Below are 21,578 nucleotides of genomic sequence, written 5' to 3'. Positions count from 1 at the left end.
TTATTTTGGACCATCCGCCATGATTACCATCACAACCACAACAACAACCGCCAACCACAACGCCGCTTCACCACAACCGCCACGACCTTTACCGTCACAACTCGCCACCATCGCATCACCGTCATCTCGCGCCACTCATGGGCACCGATGCTGGACTCGTGTAGGGCGCACGTTGAACAGCGTGTACAAAACCACGGATTTTCTGCTTCAAAAACGGATCAAAAACGACACACGCCCACTTTTTGCCGTCCAATCGGTGAGCGAGGGGCGATTTGGCCCCGCCTCCAGAACGATCGATATATGCAAATTTGTGGATCAAAAAGCCTTCACGCCCACTTTTTCTCGGGCCAATGGGGAGCGAGGTGAAAGGTCAAAGGGAGGGGGTCAAAGGCGAAGTTACGGGGGGATAAAAGGACCGTGTTCGTTAGTCAGAGGTCGTCGGAGAGTCAGCAGAACGAGAACGAGGAGTCAGAACGAGAGAGTCAGCAGAACGAGGTCGGAGAGTCAAGAAGAGGAGAGTCGGAAGCAGAGGGTCAAGACTTCGCGGGCGGTGGAGCTGCTCGTCGTGTGCGTTGGAGTCGGAACGGAGGGGACGGAGCTGTGGAAAGGCGGCGACACCAGACGAGGGGGTGCTCGCGTCGTGCAGGAAGCTGCACCCGAGGGAGGCCGACAGCGCGACCTGGCCGAGGTGGAGACGCTCGTCGCATATAATAAAGATCCTCTATACCCCGAGCATCAGCAACCCCCTCCTGTTTCCCCCCGCGCTGAGATAGTGCGACCAAGGGGGCCCCGTTCCCACCCCCTGCCAGGCACTGTCCACGAGGCCCGCGGAGAGAGGCGCCATCGCCGCTCCGCGTCTCATCACCAGACGGGTAGGCCCGACCCGGTCTCGGCCTCAGGCCTACCTCATTCTTGGGGGATTTCTTTTCCTTGGTTTTGGGTATGTGTTGTCGGCGCCGTCTGTGAAGTAGAATTGTATAAGTGTTGCCGTGTGCTCGGTAGTCGGTATTAGCTCTGCACTGTGTTTTCACTTTTATGTTTGCTTTTTGTGTAAATGGAATTGTGTTTTCTTTTGTGTGCATTTGGTGGAATTGTATTTGTGTGCTTCCCGTGTGCCGAGAATAAATGTGCTTTATTGTTGAACTGTTTCCCGCTTCGCTTCGTCTTTTCCCCATTGAACCCCCATCTTGCTTCACGTAAAGGGTTGGTAGTGGGCTGAGTACGCCCGATAATTAATCGAACCGTCGAGGTCGACGATAACACCGCTCGGTTATTCTGATAGTACGGAACGGGTCGCTTAAGTGGCCCGTGTCCGAAGTCGACCTGCGGCGAGGTGCGATCGCCCGGTCTACCCTCCGCGTGGGTACTTAGGTAGTTCGAATTTGGCGAGCAACCCTATCCCACGCGGGGGCTGATTGGCTCGATCGCGGTGAGACCGAAAGGTCCACCCGTGACTGGTTCCCGGCGTTAGTCCGAGAGGGTCACGACTGGATTGTCCGTCCGGTGGGCGACGTGCCGCGATTCGAGTTACGTGGCCGTCGCACGCCGGCGGGCGCGAAGACCGCAACACTGGTGTCAGGAGTGGGATACAAATTCATCGCCCTCCTCGCGGCACTGGTATTGGAGAGCGGGACAACAGGCTCTCCTGTCTCCAGCGAAATTCACGGGAATCGGTCCAGGGGTGAGAGAAGCGACCCCCGATTCCCTCCAAATTACGAGCGAGCAAATTAACCCTTCACGAGAAGCAAGATGGCGTCTCAAGGCGAGCGGGAGCCGGGGGTATTAGAAATGGATGTAGAATGTGTAGGATCCATGGTCCAGGATGGAATCCCTGAGCAGGAAATGTTGATTGTGCAGGAACACGAACTCGCCCAACTGAACCCAGGACCCGAGGTGGGTGCGGCAGCGGCCGCGGTGTATGACACCTCCCCCCCCCTCTCCACCAAGACCCTTCCTCAACCCTTGCCGAAACGGCTCAGCTGAGTGCATCCAACATGGCCCAGCTATGCGCCATGCTGGCGGCAATGAACGAAAAGATGAATGCGAAAATGATCGAAAAAATGGATGCAAACGCAAATGAAATGAAAAACGAAATGAAAGGCATGAACGAAAAGATGGATACATTCACAAACGAAATAAAACGCATGAAAACTAAAATGGTAACAAACATGAAGGAAGAAACGAAAAAGTTCCGGGGTGAGACGCAGAACATGGGCCGATGCCTGCAGGCGGGCATGAAGGCCGTGACCAGGGAGCTGGGAATGGCGACTTCACGTGTGGGAGCAAACGAGCTGGAAGGGGGTACAACGGCTGACAGGCCCGCGGTGGAGGCGGGTGAAAAAATAATTCGTGGAACGTGTTGGGCGAGGGTCGTGACGATGACCGAAAGGGAAAAATTAAATGGGGAGACCAAAACGTGTGAGACGAGACACGAGGTGACGACAACGGAAATAATAGTTGAGACAAGGGAGGTAAAGGGTGAAGAGTTGGCAGAGACACGGGAGATGGGAACGATAGAGGGAAGACTACACGATGAAGACGGGGTAAGTGACGCGCACGCACACACGGAGGTAGTGGAGGACAATGGGGGTGAGCTCGCGGAGCGTGTAGGGACCCGGTGCGAGCAGCGGGATGGCCTCCTCCAGGAACGAGGGGAGGGAGTATGCCCCCTTGAGGCGAGTCACGACCAGGTGAGTTCGGTCGTGTTTTGCGAGGTTGAGGGGACGAGTGCTGTGGACGGGTGCACGGAGAGCTTGGGGGGTATAGAGGCCCCGGAGACCCTTGTGGGGACACGAATCCCCAGTGTGGTTGTCCCTGTGTGTGTGGTGCAAGGTGTGAGTGCGTCCCCGTGTGTGGAAGTGACCCCGTGTGTGAGTGGTGTGGTGGCGATGGTGCCGGAGTGCGTGCTTCCCAGCACGCCGTGTGTGAGTGAGGTACCGCGGGTGAGTGCCCCCGCGTGTATGAGTGAGGCACGGTGTGTGGATGAGGCACAGCGGTTGAGTGCCCTCGCGTGTGTGGGTGAGGCACCGCGGGTGAGTGCCCCCGCGCGAGTGAATAGAGCACCACGTGTGAGTAGTATGGTTTGTGTGAGTAGTGAGGCACGCGTGAGTGAACGGCCGTGTGCAAGGTCGCTGTGTGCCAGGGAGACCGTGTGTGTGAGAGAGCGGTATGTGAGGGAGATGTCGGTTGGCATGCGGGAGCACGCAGCCGCGTCTCCCGGTGTGAATGTGATGGTGTGGACTGTGTGCGTCGTGACACGCAGGTATGCGTGTGTGGAATGGCGACGGAGACGGCGACAGAGGAGAGAAAGCCGAGTAGCGGCTGTAGTTGTTTCGAGGACCGTGCCGGGTTCACCCAGCAGTGAGCACGCGGTTCGTGCTGTGCAACGCACGAGACCACCACGTGCTCGCTTGCGAGAGTGAAGTCCCGGTCCGGAAACGCACGCGGTGGATTTGCCGATCCCGCGGACGGACAAAGTTTAGGCAGGTAAATGGATTTGGACCGACGGGTTCTCCACGCGATCGTGTGTGTTAAGCTCCAACGGGCAAAGCACATGTGTTCGCGTGGGGAACCCCTCGAGACGTGTGGCTTGTGTTTTTTTTTATGCGCACGGTGACGTCATGGCTGCACGTGGGGTTGGAATCCGGCAGGAGGGGTATCTCTGCCGGATGGTCCCGTCCAAGGAGGGACGAGGAACACGTGCAGCTGCATGACGTCACGGGCAGGTGCAAAGTGCGCGAGCTCTGAGTTGCCGCGCAGGTGCTGCGCATGGAAAAAAAAGAAAGAAGAAGCAAGCCTCACTTTCGGGTGTACAGGATTCCTGGGCAAGGGGTGAAAGACCCCCTTACGCCTGGGCACAGGATGGAAACTAGTTAGGGGGAAGGGTTAGCTTAGTTAGACCGACTTCATGGGGCAGGGGTAAGTCCTCATGGAGTCCGTGGAATGGATTAGGTAGAGGGATTGTAGCCAGATTTAGGTTGGGAAATAAAATGAATGATTTGGAGACAGTGACAGACTTGTGGATGTGTAGAGGGGACGTAGCTTAGCTACGTAGTGTTAAAAGGAACGTGCTACTAGTTTAAGGGATGACGTGGGAGCACGAGTTAGTTAGGGGAGGTAGTTAGGAGGATGGCAGAGTTCAGCGGTGTGTGTGTTGAAGAGATGAGAGTTGTGAGGTGAGTACTTGGTGAGTGAGTGAGGCCAGCGGGTCTGTGTGTATGGAGCGAATGGGGAATGCATGGTGCGATGAGTGATTGGGGGGAGGAGTGACTCCCGCCCAAGGGACCCCGGGGTCAGAGTAAAGTGAGTTAGCTGGGTTAGTCAAATTGAAAATGGAGGTCGTTTTGTTGTTGGTGGGAAAGTAGGCTCGAGACCCATTTGGAGGGGTGCAGGAGCCCTGTTGACGGGCTTGGGAGCGTGGCTGCGAAAGGTGAGTATCGCTGAGTGGGTACACCGGGCACCAGGCTAGTCGGCCGTGGTAGGCCAAGGGCCCATGGGGGGCCGGGATAGCGTAGTGGGCACGGGTGCGCCTGCTTGGTGCGGGGGCCCGGGGCGCCATTAGCCGCGTGGGCAGTGTTGTGGGCACGGGTGACCCTCGGAAAGGGGCCCGGGAGGCCGGCCTGCCACGTGTGCGTTTCAGGGGAGGTGCCATGGGGGCACTCCCGGTGTTAGGGAGCTGGTAGGCTCGGAGGCAGTGTAGTGCCCGGGGGTGCCATAGCGGGAGAATCGGCAGAGGGTCGTGCCTGCCAAAGGGAGCCACGTGTCCCAGCCAGGAGACCGTGTGAGGGCACGGAGAGAAAATTGGGGGGCGAGGCCCGAAATTGTGAGGACACCAACACAGGCGACGGGAATCTGGGTTGTTAGAACCAATAGTTTAAGCGAGAGGCGCTTGTTGAAAGCCCCGGGGTAGTTTAACAGTTAAATGGTTAGGGTAGATTAGGAGATGTACCCCTCCGCACCATCCATCCCCTCGCTCTCGTTGTGGGCCGCTGGACCCACTTTGGGTTAGATCGCCGAACTCTGGGGAGGCCATTCTGAGGCTTCGCTGGGCCTCGACACAGGACGTTAGCTCTCCCTTATTCCCCTCTGGGAAGGGAACGTAGGGGTTGGGAGTAGGCTAGGTGACAGAATAGGTTAGCCGAACAAGGACGATAAAGGGGGTTAGGGGACGATTTATAGTGGGGAAGTAAAAATAAAAACAATAAAAAAATAAGTTGGGGCTAAATTGGGGTTTCACAAATTAAGGGAGTGGGTATGTACAGTGACAGGCAAAGGCGATAGGTTGGGAGGGAGACAGGTAGGTAGGTCCGAGCCCGCCTTCCAAGTGGCCAGCACCACCGCACTCCCTCCACCAACCTCCATTGAACGGCAAAGGCTGGCCAACTTCATCGGCTGGCCGTGTTTTGCTTCAAGGCCTGTGCCGGCCAGTTCATCTGCTGGCTGTTTTTCTTCGAGGCCTGTGCCGGCCAGTTCATCTGCCGGCTGTGTTTGCCTGCAACGGTCTTCTTCTGCGGGCTGTGTTTGCCTGCAGCGGCCTTCTTCTGCGGGCTGTGTTTGCCTGCAGCGGTCTTCTTCTGCGGGCTGTGTTTGCCTGCAGCGGCCTTCTTCTGCGGGCTGTGTTTGCCTGCTCACCTTTGCCATGCCATGCCCACTGCCCACGTTCACCAGCCCCGTTCAATTTTTGCTTTGCCCCCCCCTGTTCATTGCCATGTGCGCCAGGATCAAGGCAACAGTTTGCAAGCTGCAAGAACTGCCCTGTTGGCAGCTACAACACGGGCCTGCAGTGGCGGCCCGTGCACCGTGTTTGTATCCATCCATCCATTCGTTGTGCTCATTGCGTGTGCCACTTGAGCTGGCACGGAGACTGCGTTGTGCAGCCCAAGCACCGTTGTGGTTCACTGAGTTCAGTTCAAAAGGGAAGGCCTTGGACTGCGTGTGAGCAGCCAGCCACGTTCCCTGTCACCTGCATTGTTTGAGCCAGAGACTGCATGTGGGCAGCCTGGCTCCCTGCTAACTGCTTTCTTTGCAGAGTTCAGTGATCCTGGGCCATGGTTTAGTGTAAAATTTGTAAGTTAAGGTTAAGATGTACTGTAAATATGAGTGCGCCCCCGGCATGTATGTCTTAGCGCCGGCAATTTTATTTAAGTCGTCCGTGTGAGTGAGTTTGTTTAGGTAGTTACGCAGCCCTCAGGTTATTTATTTTGGGGACACGAATACCATGAATGTCGCACTCAGGGATCCGTAGGTAAAGTGTACTAGGGGAAAACTACACATGATGGCACACGAAAATTTGACGACTCGGGACGAGTCTGTAAAAAGGGAAGGGCGTAGTGTTGTGGTTACCAGATTCGCAAACCACCATTCAGGTCCCTTAGGTGAGGTATCTCGGTAAGTGCATGTGTAGTTAGGCCCAAACCCGTTGTCTAGTGGGAATACATGTCATTTATACGTGCTGCGACTCTTCAGGATAGCCGTTTTTCTTTTACTATCTTTATTTTGGACCATCCGCCATGATTACCATCACAACCACAACAACAACCGCCAACCACAACGCCGCTTCACCACAACCGCCACGACCTTTACCGTCACAACTCGCCACCATCGCATCACCGTCATCTCGCGCCACTCATGGGCACCGATGCTGGACTCGTGTAGGGCGCACGTTGAACAGCGTGTACAAAACCACGGATTTTCTGCTTCAAAAACGGATCAAAAACGACACACGCCCACTTTTTGCCGTCCAATCGGTGAGCGAGGGGCGATTTGGCCCCGCCTCCAGAACGATGGATATATGCAAATTTGTGGATCAAAAAGCCTTCACGCCCACTTTTTCTTGGGCCAATGGGGAGCGAGGTGAAAGGTCAAAGGCGAAGTTACGGGGGATAAAAGGACCGTGTTCGTTAGTCAGAGGTCGTCGGAGAGTCAGCAGAACGAGAACGAGGAGTCAGAACGAGAGAGTCAGCAGAACGAGGTCGGAGAGTCAAGAAGAGGAGAGTCGGAAGCAGAGGGTCAAGACTTCGCGGGCGGTGGAGCTGCTCGTCGTGTGCGTTGGAGTCGGAACGGAGGGGACGGAGCTGTGGAAAGGCGGCGACACCAGACGAGGGGGTGCTCGCGTCGTGCAGGAAGCTGCACCCGAGGGAGGCCGACAGCGCGACCTGGCCGAGGTGGAGACGCTCGTCGCATATAATAAAGATCCTCTATACCCCGAGCATCAGCAACCCCCTCCTGTTTCCCCCCGCGCTGAGATAGTGCGACCAAGGGGGCCCCGTTCCCACCCCCTGCCAGGCACTGTCCACGAGGCCCGCGGAGAGAGGCGCCATCGCCGCTCCGCGTCTCATCACCAGACGGGTAGGCCCGACCCGGTCTCGGCCTCAGGCCTACCTCATTCTTGGGGGATTTCTTTTCCTTGGTTTTGGGTATGTGTTGTCGGCGCCGTCTGTGAAGTAGAATTGTATAAGTGTTGCCGTGTGCTCGGTAGTCGGTATTAGCTCTGCACTGTGTTTTCACTTTTATGTTTGCTTTTTGTGTAAATGGAATTGTGTTTTCTTTTGTGTGCATTTGGTGGAATTGTATTTGTGTGCTTCCCGTGTGCCGAGAATAAATGTGCTTTATTGTTGAACTGTTTCCCGCTTCGCTTCGTCTTTTCCCCATTGAACCCCCATCTTGCTTCACGTAAAGGGTTGGTAGTGGGCTGAGTACGCCCGATAATTAATCGAACCGTCGAGGTCGACGATAACACCGCTCGGTTATTCTGATAGTACGGAACGGGTCGCTTAAGTGGCCCGTGTCCGAAGTCGACCTGCGGCGAGGTGCGATCGCCCGGTCTACCCTCCGCGTGGGTACTTAGGTAGTTCGAATTTGGCGAGCAACCCTATCCCACGCGGGGGCTGATTGGCTCGATCGCGGTGAGACCGAAAGGTCCACCCGTGACTGGTTCCCGGCGTTAGTCCGAGAGGGTCACGACTGGATTGTCCGTCCGGTGGGCGACGTGCCGCGATTCGAGTTACGTGGCCGTCGCACGCCGGCGGGCGCGAAGACCGCAACAATATATATATATATATATATATATATATATATATATATATATATATATATATATATATATATATATATATATATATATATATATATATATATATATATATATATATATGCATATTACCGGGCGTAGTGGCGTGCGCCTGTAATCCGGCTACTCGGAGGCTTGGGTTGGAGGATTGCTTGAGGACGGGGGCTCTGCGCTGGGCCGCGCTATGAGAGGGTGTAGGGCAGCCCGGTATCATGGCGAAACCCAATCCTTATCCCTGTGCCGTAAGAGGCGACTAGGGTTGTGTCAAGGCCATATCACACCTTGACGTTTTAGCCAGCGTATGCCGACGTATGAAAAATTTGGTGAATACGCTGGCACACGTCGAATAAGTTACGGGTAAGTTTTGTATACGTTAAGAGCACGCTGAAGCATGCTGGCATATGTCGTAGTATACCGAGCTCGTCCACAAATTTTAAGCATGCTCAAAATTTTTCGACGTAAACCAGCGTATGACGCTCACGTTCCGCATACCTGGCCATAAGTTGTAGGCACGTTATGCGATCGTTGACACACGTCGACACATGTTACTTACATGTTACATCGACACATAAGTTACTCATAAGTCGAAACACGTCGAGGTCATGTTTAGCATACCCGAAACTTATTTCTAACCTATGAGTAACGTGCTTTGAACCTATGTGTAACGTATATCCAACGCAAATTGATGTATGTTGACGTATTCCAGACGACCACAGAACTTGCTGAACGTGTTTCTAACTTACAGCTACCTTATAATGGCGTATTGGCAGCGTTTAGGGGAATTGGTATATACAAATGGGCTTCACAGGAGGAACCCGTCAGTGTTCCAGACTCCATGGTTTTTTTTTTATATATTTTTTTTTTCTTCGGCATGACGCTGATGTTGACACTTCGATTTCTAGTGCAGTTATGATTTAAATCGTTGAGCGGCAGCCTATCAATAGGCTACGCCACGTGATCGTCGGCAATACGCTGCCACGCTATGCATAAGTTAGACTATCGTTGGGCATAAGTTGTGAACGCTGACAACACGCTAAGCATTCATTGGTATAAGTTATCTATAAGTTATCGAAACGTTCTGTGTACGTTACTAACACGTTATGCATATGTCGAACTCGTTATGAATACGCCCAAAACTGAAAAAAAACATCAATAGTTCAGCGTACGCCAGCATTTTACATACATTTTGATACGTTGCCATACGCTGGCTAAAATGTCAAGGTGTGACAGGGCCCTTAGGAAGGGCATCCGGCGTAAAACCTGTGCCAAATCAGTATGCGGATCATAACGGATGATCCGCTGTTGCGACCCCTTACGGGAGCAGCCGAAAGAAGAACAACAGCATATATAATATATAGGTGTATATGTATATATGTATATCTATCTATATATATATATATATATATATGTGTGTAATATATATATATATATATATATATATATATATATATATATATATATATATATATATATATATATGTGTGTGTAATATATATATATATATATATATATATATATATATATATATATATATATACATATATTTGTATAATGCATATATTTATGTCTATAGAGCTCTGGAAAAAAATTAAGAGAACACTGCAAAATTATCAGTTTTTCTGGTTTTACTATTTATCGGTGTGTGTTTGAGTAAAATGAACATTTTTGTTTTCTTCTATAAACTACTGATAACATTTCTCCCAAATTCCGAATAAAAATTGTCATTTGGAGCATTTATTTGCAGAAAATGACAACTGGTCAAAATAACAACAAAGATTCAGTGTTTTCAGACCTCAAATAATACAAACAAAACAAGTTCATATTCATTTTTAAACAACACAATACCAATGTTTTAACTTAGGAAGAGTTCAGAAATCAATATTTTGTGGAATAACCCTGATTTTCAATCACAGCTTTCATGCGTCTTGGCATGCTCTCCACCAGTCTTTCACATTGCTGTTGGTGACTTTATGCCACTCCTGGCACAAAAATTCAAGCAGCTCGGCTTTGTTTGATGGCTTGTGACCACCCATCTTCCTCTTGATCACATTCCAGAGGTTTTCAATGGGGTTCAGGTCTGGAGATTGGGCTGGCCATGACAGGGTCTTGATCTGATGGTCCTCCATCCACACCTTGATTGACCTGGCTGTGTGGCATGGAGCCTCTCCTGTTGGAAAAAGCAATCCTCAGAGTTGGGGAACATTGTCAGAGCAGAAGGAAGCAAGTGTTCTTCCAGGACAACCTTGTACGTGGCTTGATTCATGAGTCCTTCACAAAGACAAATCTGCCCGATTCCAGCCTTGCTGAAGCACCCCCAGATCATCACCGATCCTCCACCAAATTTCACAGTGGGTGTGAGACACTGTGGCTTGTTGGCCTCTCCAGGTCTCCGTCTAACCATTAGACGACCAGGTGTTGGGCAAAGCTGAAAATTGGACTCATCAGAGAAGATGACCTTACTCCAGTCCTCTATGGTCCAATCCTTGTGGTCTTTCGCAAACCTCAGCCTGGCTCTTCTTTGCTTCTTATTGATGAACGGCTTTTTCTAGCTTTGCATGACTTCAGCCCTGCCCCTAGGAGCCTGTTTCGAACCATCCTTGCCGTGCACTTCACCCCATCTGCCGTTTGCCATTCTTTTTGTAGGTCACTTGATGTCATCCTATGGTTGTTGAGTGACATTCGAATGAGTTGGCAGTCATCCTGGTCAGTGGAAAGTCGTTTTCGCCCTCTGCCAGTCTGTATCTTTGTTGTCCCCAATGTCTGCTGCTTGACCTTATTCTTATGAACCGCCGTCTTTGAAATTTTAAGGATGGAAGCAACGTGACGCTCACTGTATCTCTCTGCCAGTAAAGCCAGAATTGAACCCTTCTTTTCCTCTCTCAAAACTTTTCTTTTCAACTCTTTTGGCATGGTCAATAGTTATTTTTTTATTCCAATTACTTTTGAGGTATGACTAGCACTGTTTTTGCCATCCAGCTGGTCCTATTGCAAGAGGATAGTGATGACCACAGCAGTGGTTTTTATACTTTTCCTTGTTAAATAAGATTCGGTTCAGGTGATTACCTAATCAGTACCTCACTAAGTAGAATGAGGTGTGCCTGTGTTGGAATTCAACAGACACGAGGATGGAATGGCTGCCATACATGTAGAGATGCTGATTTAAAAAATTTTTTTGAGTGGTCTCTTATTTTTTTCCAGAGCTGTATGTATGTTCGTAAGCGAACATGCCCCATAAAGAACGATTAGGACGTAATTCTGCTGCAGCCGATGCCAAGAAGAGGGCCCGGATGACAGAGACAGAAGATTTGAAAACACTGTCTTCTCCAAAATAAAAAACGCAATGAATCTGTCCGAGCAGCCGAGTCTCTGGAAAGCAAAGCTCGCTGTTTTGAAGATCAGCGTGCACGCACTGCATCTACCCGAGCAACCGAGTCTGCTGAAACGAACGCTCGCCGTCTTGAAGATCGGTGTATTTGAACCACTCGACAAAGAGAGCGCGATGCTGCCAATAGGCCAGCACTGACTTATGACCCAAATGATCTCCATGTAAAATATATAACATGATCTCCATATATAACAATGACACATTGTCCTTACTAGTACGTGCCCATACGTGCGTGCCCGTACGTGCGTGGCCGTACGTGCAAAAAAAAACAAAAAAAACTTTCAAACCGTTTGCCAGAAACAACAACCACACAGGCCGTTCCTTCGCTCTCGCGTGCCTGTACATGCGTGGCCATATGTGCAAATAAAATAAGATAAAACACTTTAAAACCGCGTGCCAGAAACAACAACCACACAGGCCGTTCCTTTGCTCTCGCGTGCCCGTACATGCGTGGCCGTACGTGCAAAAAAAACAAAAAAACTTTCACACCGCGTGCCAGAAACAACAACCACACAGGCCGTTCCTTTGCTCTCACGTGCTTGTACGTGCGTGGTCATACGTGCGTGGCCGTACGTGCAAAAAAAAACAAACTTTCAAACAAACACACAGGCCATTCCTTCACTCTCGTAAATGATGACTGGATTGGGGCATTGTGTTTATCTATAAATGTGCATAAGAAATCGAGAAATTATTAGAATACAGTAAGTCATCACTATCCGGAAGTAATGCGTGTCCATACGGAATGTTCACATGCATTCCACGAATTATCGCTTTCATTGAAGTAACAACTGCTGTGATACTTACACACACAGAGTTAATTAAAATCAAGTTTACCTCCCTGTCTTTGCTCGCGATGACATTCGCTGCCATTGACCATTGCCACTCCTATGCCACGGTAACTAAGGTGCCCTTTCCCATCGGCCACACCTCTGCAGCAACGTGTCCTGTCATTGGTTTGTAAATAAATGGCCACAGCAATGTGTCCTGTCATTGGTAACTGAGGTGCCTTTTCCCCATCGGCCACATCTACGCAGCAACGTGTCCTGTCATTGGTTTGGTAAATAAATGGCCGCAGCAACGTGTCCTGTCATTGCTTTGGTAAATAAATATCTATACCTTGGGAATCACTTGTCTGATTAATATCAAACCTTGAAAAGGCACATACTCAGGTGCCCAGCAATATACCTGGCAAGTTTCAATTAGATCAGATCAGTGGTTGTTGAGAAACAGCGGTCACATACACACACATACACACACACACACACACACACACACACACACACACACACACACACACACACACACACACACACACACACATACACACACACACACACACACACACACACACACACACACACACACACACACACACACACACACTGCTGGAATTATAGATAGATACTTTGATTTTAAATTATTATCATAATAGTCATACATTATCGACTTTGACAAGTCAAGAATTGATGTTCCTATATAAATAGGTTTATCCATTTCAAGACTCTCTTTTTTCAAATGAATAGCACAAAAGTTCTCTGAAAACACCTCTGCTTGCTCAAAACTTGGTCTATTAAGTAACTTTGAAGCCTGTTTCCAAGATGTAGCAAGTCTTATGTTTTGTCGATTCCTAAAATTTTCCATCGTCTTTGCAAATACGGCATTACTCATTAATTTATAAAAGTCCTTCTCAAAATCTGTTTTTGCTTCTGTTCTCCTTTTTGTATTAAAATCAATATATTTCTTTTACAAATGACTTAGTTTAAATTTCAAAATCCAATGAATTTTCCTCACTCTCAACCCAGCAGATAAATATTGTCTCAAGTTCCTTTGATGCAAAACATAACTTTCCTTATCATTTAATGGAGTAAGTAGTTTTTCTGTAGATTAACCTTTTATATTAAATGACTGTTGGTAATCACTTAGCCATTCTTTTCTTGGACTTTCTTTATCAAGTGCATAAGGTAGGTCTTTATGTTTGTTGTGAAGTTCTTCTGGATATTTTAAATCAACCTCAAAATAATATCCAACTTCAGCTTCATCCAATTCTTTTTGAGAGGAGACAACAATGTCTTGTATAACTTTTTCATAATGTTTTTCTTTCACCCATTTATGTTTTCCATGAGGTAAAGATTGAGACATAGCCCACCCATACACATTGCTTGCATCATAATACATCAGGTAGGAGTTTTTCCTCATTCTTATTATCATCAGGAAGATATTTGTTATTTGCTTTAGCATATCTCTTGTAACATACTTGAGATATTCCTCCTCTTTTGGCCTTCTCTATCATTAAAAGCATATCTATATCACTGATTAATTCCAAATTCTGTTTTATCATTTTTAACATCGCACTCCAAGCCAAACCCGGGGCTGTGTAATAGTGAGCGGGGTTGAATCCATAAGAATTTTTATTATGACAGACTGTTCTAAAAGTTTAAAACACATCAGCCAATAACAGTACATCAGTTTTAAGATACAAATCATGATATTCTCCAAGATTCTTTATTTTAAACTTCTCCCAAACCCTTTTAGCTTGTGTATAATCTCTATCGGAAATATGAGTTTTATTCAACTTGCTGTAGAAACTTTCCCTTGAAAGAAGTTCTGTTTCTTTAAACTTCTCAAATGAATCCATGTAGTCGTACGGATATATTCCCTTTTGTGATAAGAGATCAATCTCTTCTTGATTTGAGAAATGTGATTTAAGATTCAGTAAGTTTTTAATATTTGATGCTAAGTTAGATAATGGACTTGCCATAAACTTTTATGTGTCAAGAAATCTGATATGGTTTATGGGGGATGTATGAATTGTTTATGTGAATAAGATGTATTTTTGATCTGTGTTAGAAATGGCAGAAATATGTCCCGATGTCTTTGTTCATTTATAAATATATGTGTATCATAGTGAGCGTTGTTTTTAAGAAAGACAGGAATAAAGTTTGGGGGCTTGTAATTTAGATTACAACAGGAATGAGCTGGACCTCTATATTTTCCAGTAAGATGACAATGATCCCTAACTTTGACCTCTCCCTCAATGTTCTCCTCACAAATATGACAGATACTGTTCTTTCGAAATTCCTTTTTCTCTCCCTTTGTTAATGCCATTGGTTTATAGGTTTTAACCATTATTTCTCTTCGTCTTGTATAGTCTTTTTCCAATCGTCTTTCAAACTCCTCTGAGGCATCTTCTCCTCTATAAAGTTCTAACTTATTGTATTAATCACCAACAGATGATTTGATATAATAACAGAAACCACAAGGAGTATGTTTTTGATCTTTATTTGTGTATGATTTATTTGGATTTGGAGAAACAGTATCTATCTTTTCAAGAATACTTTCAAAATCAGCATATATCACAAGCTGGTGTTTTATACATTTGTTAAAATCTTTGAATGATATGTTTGAACCTGCTTTTGGTAAATTGATTGCAGTTGATTTATGATTACTACAATATTTTGAATGTTGATTATATGGTTATTTTGTGTGAACGGAGTTGAGACATCTCTTACAAGGATACGTTTTACATTTTCTCTTGTATAGTTGTGATTTGGTTTATCTTGATAAATTTTTGAGGAAAGCATTATGTGATTTTTCCTTTGAAGTAAAGTAGAGAAGGTCAATGAATATCGTTGTTTGAAATTTTTAATATCTGAACTTTGTTTGTATCCGTTAATCCATATACATTAACAGATAGATTATTCATTTTCTCAAATTTAGGAATATCTCTCAATGACTTTAAATTTAAAAACTAAATTTAAAAACATTAAATCTTTAACATTTGATGTATTGTCGTATTTCTGAAAATGTTCAACCCTTTCAGGATTCCATTGTGGAGGATGTAAGTGAGCAAGAACAGACCATAGAAAACATTTATTATCTTTGTTTTGAATATTAACAACCGCTTTCTAAAGTTTTATCTCTTTTGGTAAATAAATACAAGAAGAAGCTTGAAGAGGATCTGATTTTAAGATGTGTATTTCTATAAAGATTTTTTTGTAATTGCAAATCCACGACCTACTACAGTGTTATCAACATCTTGTTCTTGTCTCTGGAGTTCATCATAAACATCACATCTTACTAAATCTTGAAATGATGAGATAAGGTGAGGGTTTGTCCTCATATAGGGAGTAGTTTCATCACCTTCTCTTACCATATTCAATTTTACTCCCATATAAAACTTTAAAGTTTTCCTTTCACTTAATGTGTTTTTAATTAACGTTTCAATACTTGTTTAACCATATCAACAGCTTCAATGATTGAAGATGGTCCAGGGTCTTGAAGGTGAAACAATCTTATTTTATATGTCCTTTCAATGCCCCATCAGTGGTTTCAGTGGAGATTTTAGTGGCACCTTCCCTTTCTTCATTCTTCTTGTGTTTGCATGATTGAAGGTGTTTATTATAAAAAAAAATTTAAAGAATATCATTATCACATCTATCACAATGTTTTTTTTCTTGGTCAAGTGGAGATAAACCTGTGTGGTTTGTAATTCTCATGATTACAATCCTGTACGTACGTTGTACTCACCATATTTATAAAACAAAACTTTGCTTAAAATAAAATTTTCTTGATGAAAATTCCGTTTAATTTATCGGTGAATCTGTGCTTTAAACAATTTTATCCTCCAACTTTTTTCACTGAATAAATACAATGTATCAAGACACAAAAGACAAGTTTCAATTAATCTCCATTTGTAAAAGATACTGAGAGATATGTTGAGGATGTAAAATTCAATAAAGATAAATATAACAACGATTGGATAAAAACAATTATGGTGAATAATATGAGTTCTTCAATTTCCTTCAGTGGAATGGCTTTTAGTATATCTGAAAGAACATCAATTAAAGTAGCTCGAACAAAAGTTTCTCCTCTCCTTATGGCAATCTATTCAAAACTAGAAAAAGCAATGAAACAAGAAAGAGTATCAAAAAAGAAAAACCTTATGGAGGAAGCTTTCGAAAGAAAAGATTAGACCATCTGTAATATGCAAGGAGAAATTTGTATTTTTTTTTCAACAACCCTAAAGAATTTTTATACATAAAATTTTGATGAAATGAAGGATGTTAATATATCAGGTGAAATAACATTTCGTTCAATAGTAGTTAAAGACCATTTTAAAATTACCTTTAATATAAAAAATGTAGTTGTTGAATCTGTTCATGAAAAAAAGTATATGGATAAAGATGGTTATGTTTTTCCACTAATTAAACATGAGTCATTATTCAACTGAATATTTTGAAGATTATGAGAATGATGATAGTATCTCTGTTGGAACAGAAGACAGTTATGATACCGAGAATTTGTGTTCAAACGATAATTATGAAAGTAGTTTTATAGATTATTGTGAAAGCACCAATGAAAGTACCGAAGATGATACTGAAGATGAATTTTATTTGAAGTAAAGTTTTACTTTATAAATATGAATCGTTTACTAGATTTTGAGCCTCTTGAATTTCCTGATTCTCCAAATGACAAATTTGAGAATTGTCCTGCATGTGAAAGACGGGGATTAAACACAGTCAAAAGCCTATAAACAATGTATATTCTGTGATTATCTTCTAATTAATGATAATAAAATAAATAATAAAAAGGAATATAATTCTTTGAGATTTACACCAAAAATGAATTACTTCACAAGATTGATTTGAGAAATGAATGTAAAGTATGAGGGTGATAATACACCTTTTCTTACAAGAGAAGAGACTGAACAAATGATGACCATGTTTCGTGGATTGATGATTTATATTATTAACGATTGTCATTTTCAGGGAAATATCAACACAAGATATTGTATAAATAAAATACAGTCAAAGCTCGTTACTATGCCACCCGTCGGGACCGAGCAAAAGTGGCGTAGTAGCGAGAGTGGCATAGTAACGAGATTTTGTAAAAACAGCCTTATTTTCTCAAGTTACCCATTTGTAGTTAATCTTTAGACAAAATTTATTCCTGCAAGTAAAAGGCACGACTGTTGTATAAGCTAAGCGAACGGAGAACATACACACACTAACAGAGTTCACACACTAACATATGGCATGGTGAGAAATTCACGACACACAAAGCTTTCAAGAATCGTCGGCTGGCGCATCTTCTTTCGGCGGATCTCGGGCATCTCGTTGTCTAGCCGATCGCACGCTTGCATCACACCGGGCTTCCCGCTTCTCTGCTGCATGAACTTCCGGACGGTGCTACAAGCGCGCTGGGCTTCCTCGAACGGAACGATTTCCTCCTCGACAGTTACCTCGTCATCTTCGCTTTCCACCGGCTCCTCACTGCACAGAATCTCCTCCGCAATCTCCTCCAGCGTGAAATACCCGCCAGTCAAGAGGCGCTCGTCAGCTTCGAGAAAGTCAGACAGCTCGATCTCCTCGTTCTCGTGCATCTTTTCCTCGGCAGGCAGAGCTTCCCAGATGTCGGGCAGCTCCGCATCCTGTGGCTCAGTTTGGATCTCCTCTTCGATGAACTTGGCCTTCGCGAAACAGTTCCTGATCGTCGACTTGCCGACCTGCTCCCAAGCACGCCGGGCGACATGTAGAGCGTCGAGCAACGTGAACTTGAACTCCTTTCCGTCGCGGCATAGCAGGAGCTTCTTGTAGTGGTGCTTGAGGTTCTCTATGATTCCCTGATCCATTGGTTGCGAATTGGCTGTCGTGTTGGGTGGGAAGAAGACCAGTTGGATGTTGTTCAGCTCGAGCTCGGGAGGGTGGCCAGAGAAGTTATCGAGACAGACCAGCACTCTGCATCCCTGCTGGCCGAGTCGTCCGTCCCACGCACGCAACATCTCCTCGAAAAGCTCCGCCGTCATCCACGCCTTCGAGTTCGCCTTGTACTTGACCGGGATCTCTTTGTTCTTGAAGGCACGGGGTTTCTTGGAATTGCCAATCACCAGAAGAGGGAACTTCTCGCTGCTGCTCATGTTTGCCCCAACCAGAAGAGTGATCCTTTGCTTGCTTTTCTTTCCTCCAGTACACCGCTCTCCCCTGAAAGCCATGGTCTTGTTCGGAAGCAGCTGCCAGAAGAGTCCAGTCTCGTCCAGGTTGAAGACGTCGTCTGCGGAGAACTGCCCGAGTAAGGGCCGGAGAACCTGTTGTTGCCACTCAAGAAGGGATTGCGAATCCACCGCTCCAGCTTCACCCTGCACTGTCTTGAACGTGATGCCGTGGCGCTTCTTGAAATTGCCCAACCAACCGTCGCTCGCCATGAAGTCTGGGATGTGCATCAGCTCGGCCAGTTTCATCGCTTTCTCCTTGATCAGATCGCCGCTGACAGGCACATTCTGTCCTCTTGATTGCTTCAGCCACATGAGCACTCCCTCATCAAGCTTCGTGTCGTGAGCCTGCGTCAACTTCATGTGCTTCGATGGAAATCCAGCTTTGATTGCAGCCTCGATTGCATCCTTCTTGCTGAGAATGCCCTTCACGGTGGTTCTCTTAACTTCGACGCCCCATTTCTTGCTAATCTCCCTGGCCAACTTGGACTGATTCGGCTCCTTCTTCGCGGCATCGATGATCTCCTTCTTCTCCTTCAGCGTAAAGTCGGTTCGCTTGCGTTTCTGAGCTGACATTATGGGCTGAATTTGAAAAAAAATGATGTCACTGTTGTACATGTGCCTGCGTGTCTGTGTGTGTGCTCGCGCTTTTTTGTGTCTCGTTGTGCGTGTTGTGATTGGCTTGTTGTGGCTGGCATCGGGGAGAAGAATCGCGTGTTTTGACACAGTCTGACTATGCGCGTACGTATTGAGTTATGTTGTGCGCAGCTGGACTGTAGTTCGTCGCTTCGCCTTTGGACGTGAGTGTGATAATCGAGCACTGCGCAATACAGACTTTTTCACGACTCGTGCCTTTTAACAGTCACACAGTAGTGGCATGATAGCGAGAGTAGGGGGTGGCATAGTAAATTTATTTTGTATTGAATTTTGTCGGGACCGAGCAAAAGTGGTATAATAGCGAGAGTGGCATAGAAGCGAGGTGGCATAGTAACAAGCTTTGACTGTAGTGGATTATCTTGAAATTAAAACTGAACTTCGGATAAAACATAGAGTTTCCAAAAAAGCCAATAAAAAAATTAAATAACCTGTTTTCCAAAGATATAAATGAATGATTTTTTACCCATTTGGGAAAATAAGATAAAATTTAACAACCATAAAAATCTTCCAAATTCATTAAAATGTCTTAAAGTTGGTTCGAGCGGATGTGGAAAAACCTGCTTACTTTTAAAGATCCTCCTGACTCCCAACTTTTAGATTATGATAATTTAATAATTTTCACAAAGTCGAGTTTTCAACCTAAAGGCCCGGTCACACCTTGACGTTTTAGCCAGCGGTGGCAACGTATTAAAATGTATGTAAAACGCTGGCTTACGTTGAACTTTTGATGTTTTTTTTAAAGATTCGGACGTATTCATAGCGACTTGGTCTTATGTATAACGCATTGGTAACGGACACAGAACGTTTCGTTGTGTTGTAGATTACTTATACCAATGAATGCTGAACCTGTTGTCGGCCTACACAACCTATGCCCAACGATAGTCTAACTTAGGCATAGCGCGTTGCACGCATCGCCGACGATGTCGTGACGTAGCCTATTAAAAGGCTGACGCACAACGATTCGAATCATAACTGCCGTAGAAATGGAAGTGACAACATCGCGGTCACACCTTGGCGATCTTGCCAGCGTATACCGACCTAAAAAAAATGTGTCTAAAACGTTGGGGCACGTCAAATACAGTATGAGTAAGTTTGGTATACGTGAGTACAACGCCAAAGTACGCTATCATACGTCGTAGTAAGTAGAGTACGTCAAGAAATTTTAAACATGTTCAAACTTTTACGACGTACTCGGCGTATGACACACGTTCCGCATGCGATGGGGATAAGTTTTACACACGATATGCGGACGCTTACACACGTCCACTAAGGCTACTTATAAGCTACTCATAAGTCGAAACATGTCGCGCTAATGTCTTTTTTACGCGAAACTTATTTCTAACTTATGTTTGACGTGCTTTGAACCAATTCTTTACGTAGTCCCAACACACATCGACGTATGTAGACGTATTCCAATGACGTCTTCCGGTCGACAAAAAAAATAAATTAACGTGTTTCTAGCTTACAACTGCCATATAAAGACGTGTTCCCAGCGGTTTTGGGAATTGGTATATAAAAATGGTGTTCATAAAAAGGGAACCCAACAGTGTTTTCGAGTCCTTTTTGAGTCGATGTCCATGTCAGCAGTAACAGTATCAGTATCAGTATTAGTATTAGTATTAGTAGTAGTAGTAGTAGTTTGTTCATGTTGGCAGTAGTAGGTGAGTGTGAGGGGGAGGGTGTGGGTTATGATGGATCGTCCTTGCGTTTAACGATTTAACGATTTAAATGATAAACTCAACGATTTAAATGGCTGCATCTCCACTATTAAAAGTAGACGCTTGCGCTCAACAATTGGATTTTTTTTTACACTTAACGACTTTTAAATGGTACCACTCAGCTATTTTCATTGTTTACAATGAACGATTTAAATTGCTGTCACTCGCCTTTGTTTTTTGACGCTGGGGTTTGGAAATTTGAAGCGTTTCTTCTGAACGTGTTAAAACGCTCAAACTCGACTATTTTAAATAGACGCTGCCGATGGACAATTGGAATCATATCCAAGCTAGACATCGAAGTGTGAACATCCTCGTCGTGCCGAAGAAAAGTTTGAAGAATGCTGCAAATAAGTGTCCTGGCCGTGGCCGTGGACGGTGACGCAAGGACGATCCATTATACCGACGTCTTTCAGCCTATGAGTGACTTAAAAGTAACGTCTGTCGACGTGTGGCAACGATCGCGTAACGTGCCAACAACACGTTAATCATAGGTTACAAATAAGTTTCGGTTACGCTAAACATTACCTCGGCGTGTCTCAACTTATGATTAACTTACAAGTAGCATGTGTTGACGTCTGTCAACGATCGCAGACCGTGCATACAACTTGTGGCCAGCGTAGCGGAACGTGTGAGTCATATGCCGGCATACGTCGTGAAATTTCAAGCATGAAAAAATTTGAGGACAACCAAAAAGTACAACGTTTAAAGCCAACGTACAACGACATATGGCAGTGTTTTTCAGCGTGCTCTCAATGTTATCAA

General features: G+C 45.6%; 1 long non-coding RNA gene and 1 pseudogene across 2 annotated transcripts in view; both read left to right on the top strand.

The window, feature by feature from the left end:
• Window positions 1-21,578, top strand: part of LOC147023496 (uncharacterized) — a 286,895-nt gene that overhangs the window by 20,190 nt on the left and 245,127 nt on the right. The gene's annotated exons all lie outside the window — the stretch shown is intronic.
• LOC147023498 (signal recognition particle RNA) lies at window positions 8,160-8,300 on the top strand (annotated as a pseudogene).

The sequence above is a fragment of the Eptatretus burgeri genome, chromosome 7 (assembly GCF_056783735.1).
Source record: "Eptatretus burgeri isolate ZD-2024b chromosome 7, Ebu_testis_v1, whole genome shotgun sequence".
Lineage (NCBI taxonomy): Eukaryota > Metazoa > Chordata > Myxini > Myxiniformes > Myxinidae > Eptatretus > Eptatretus burgeri.
This window is presented reverse-complemented; position numbering and strand designations above follow the sequence as displayed.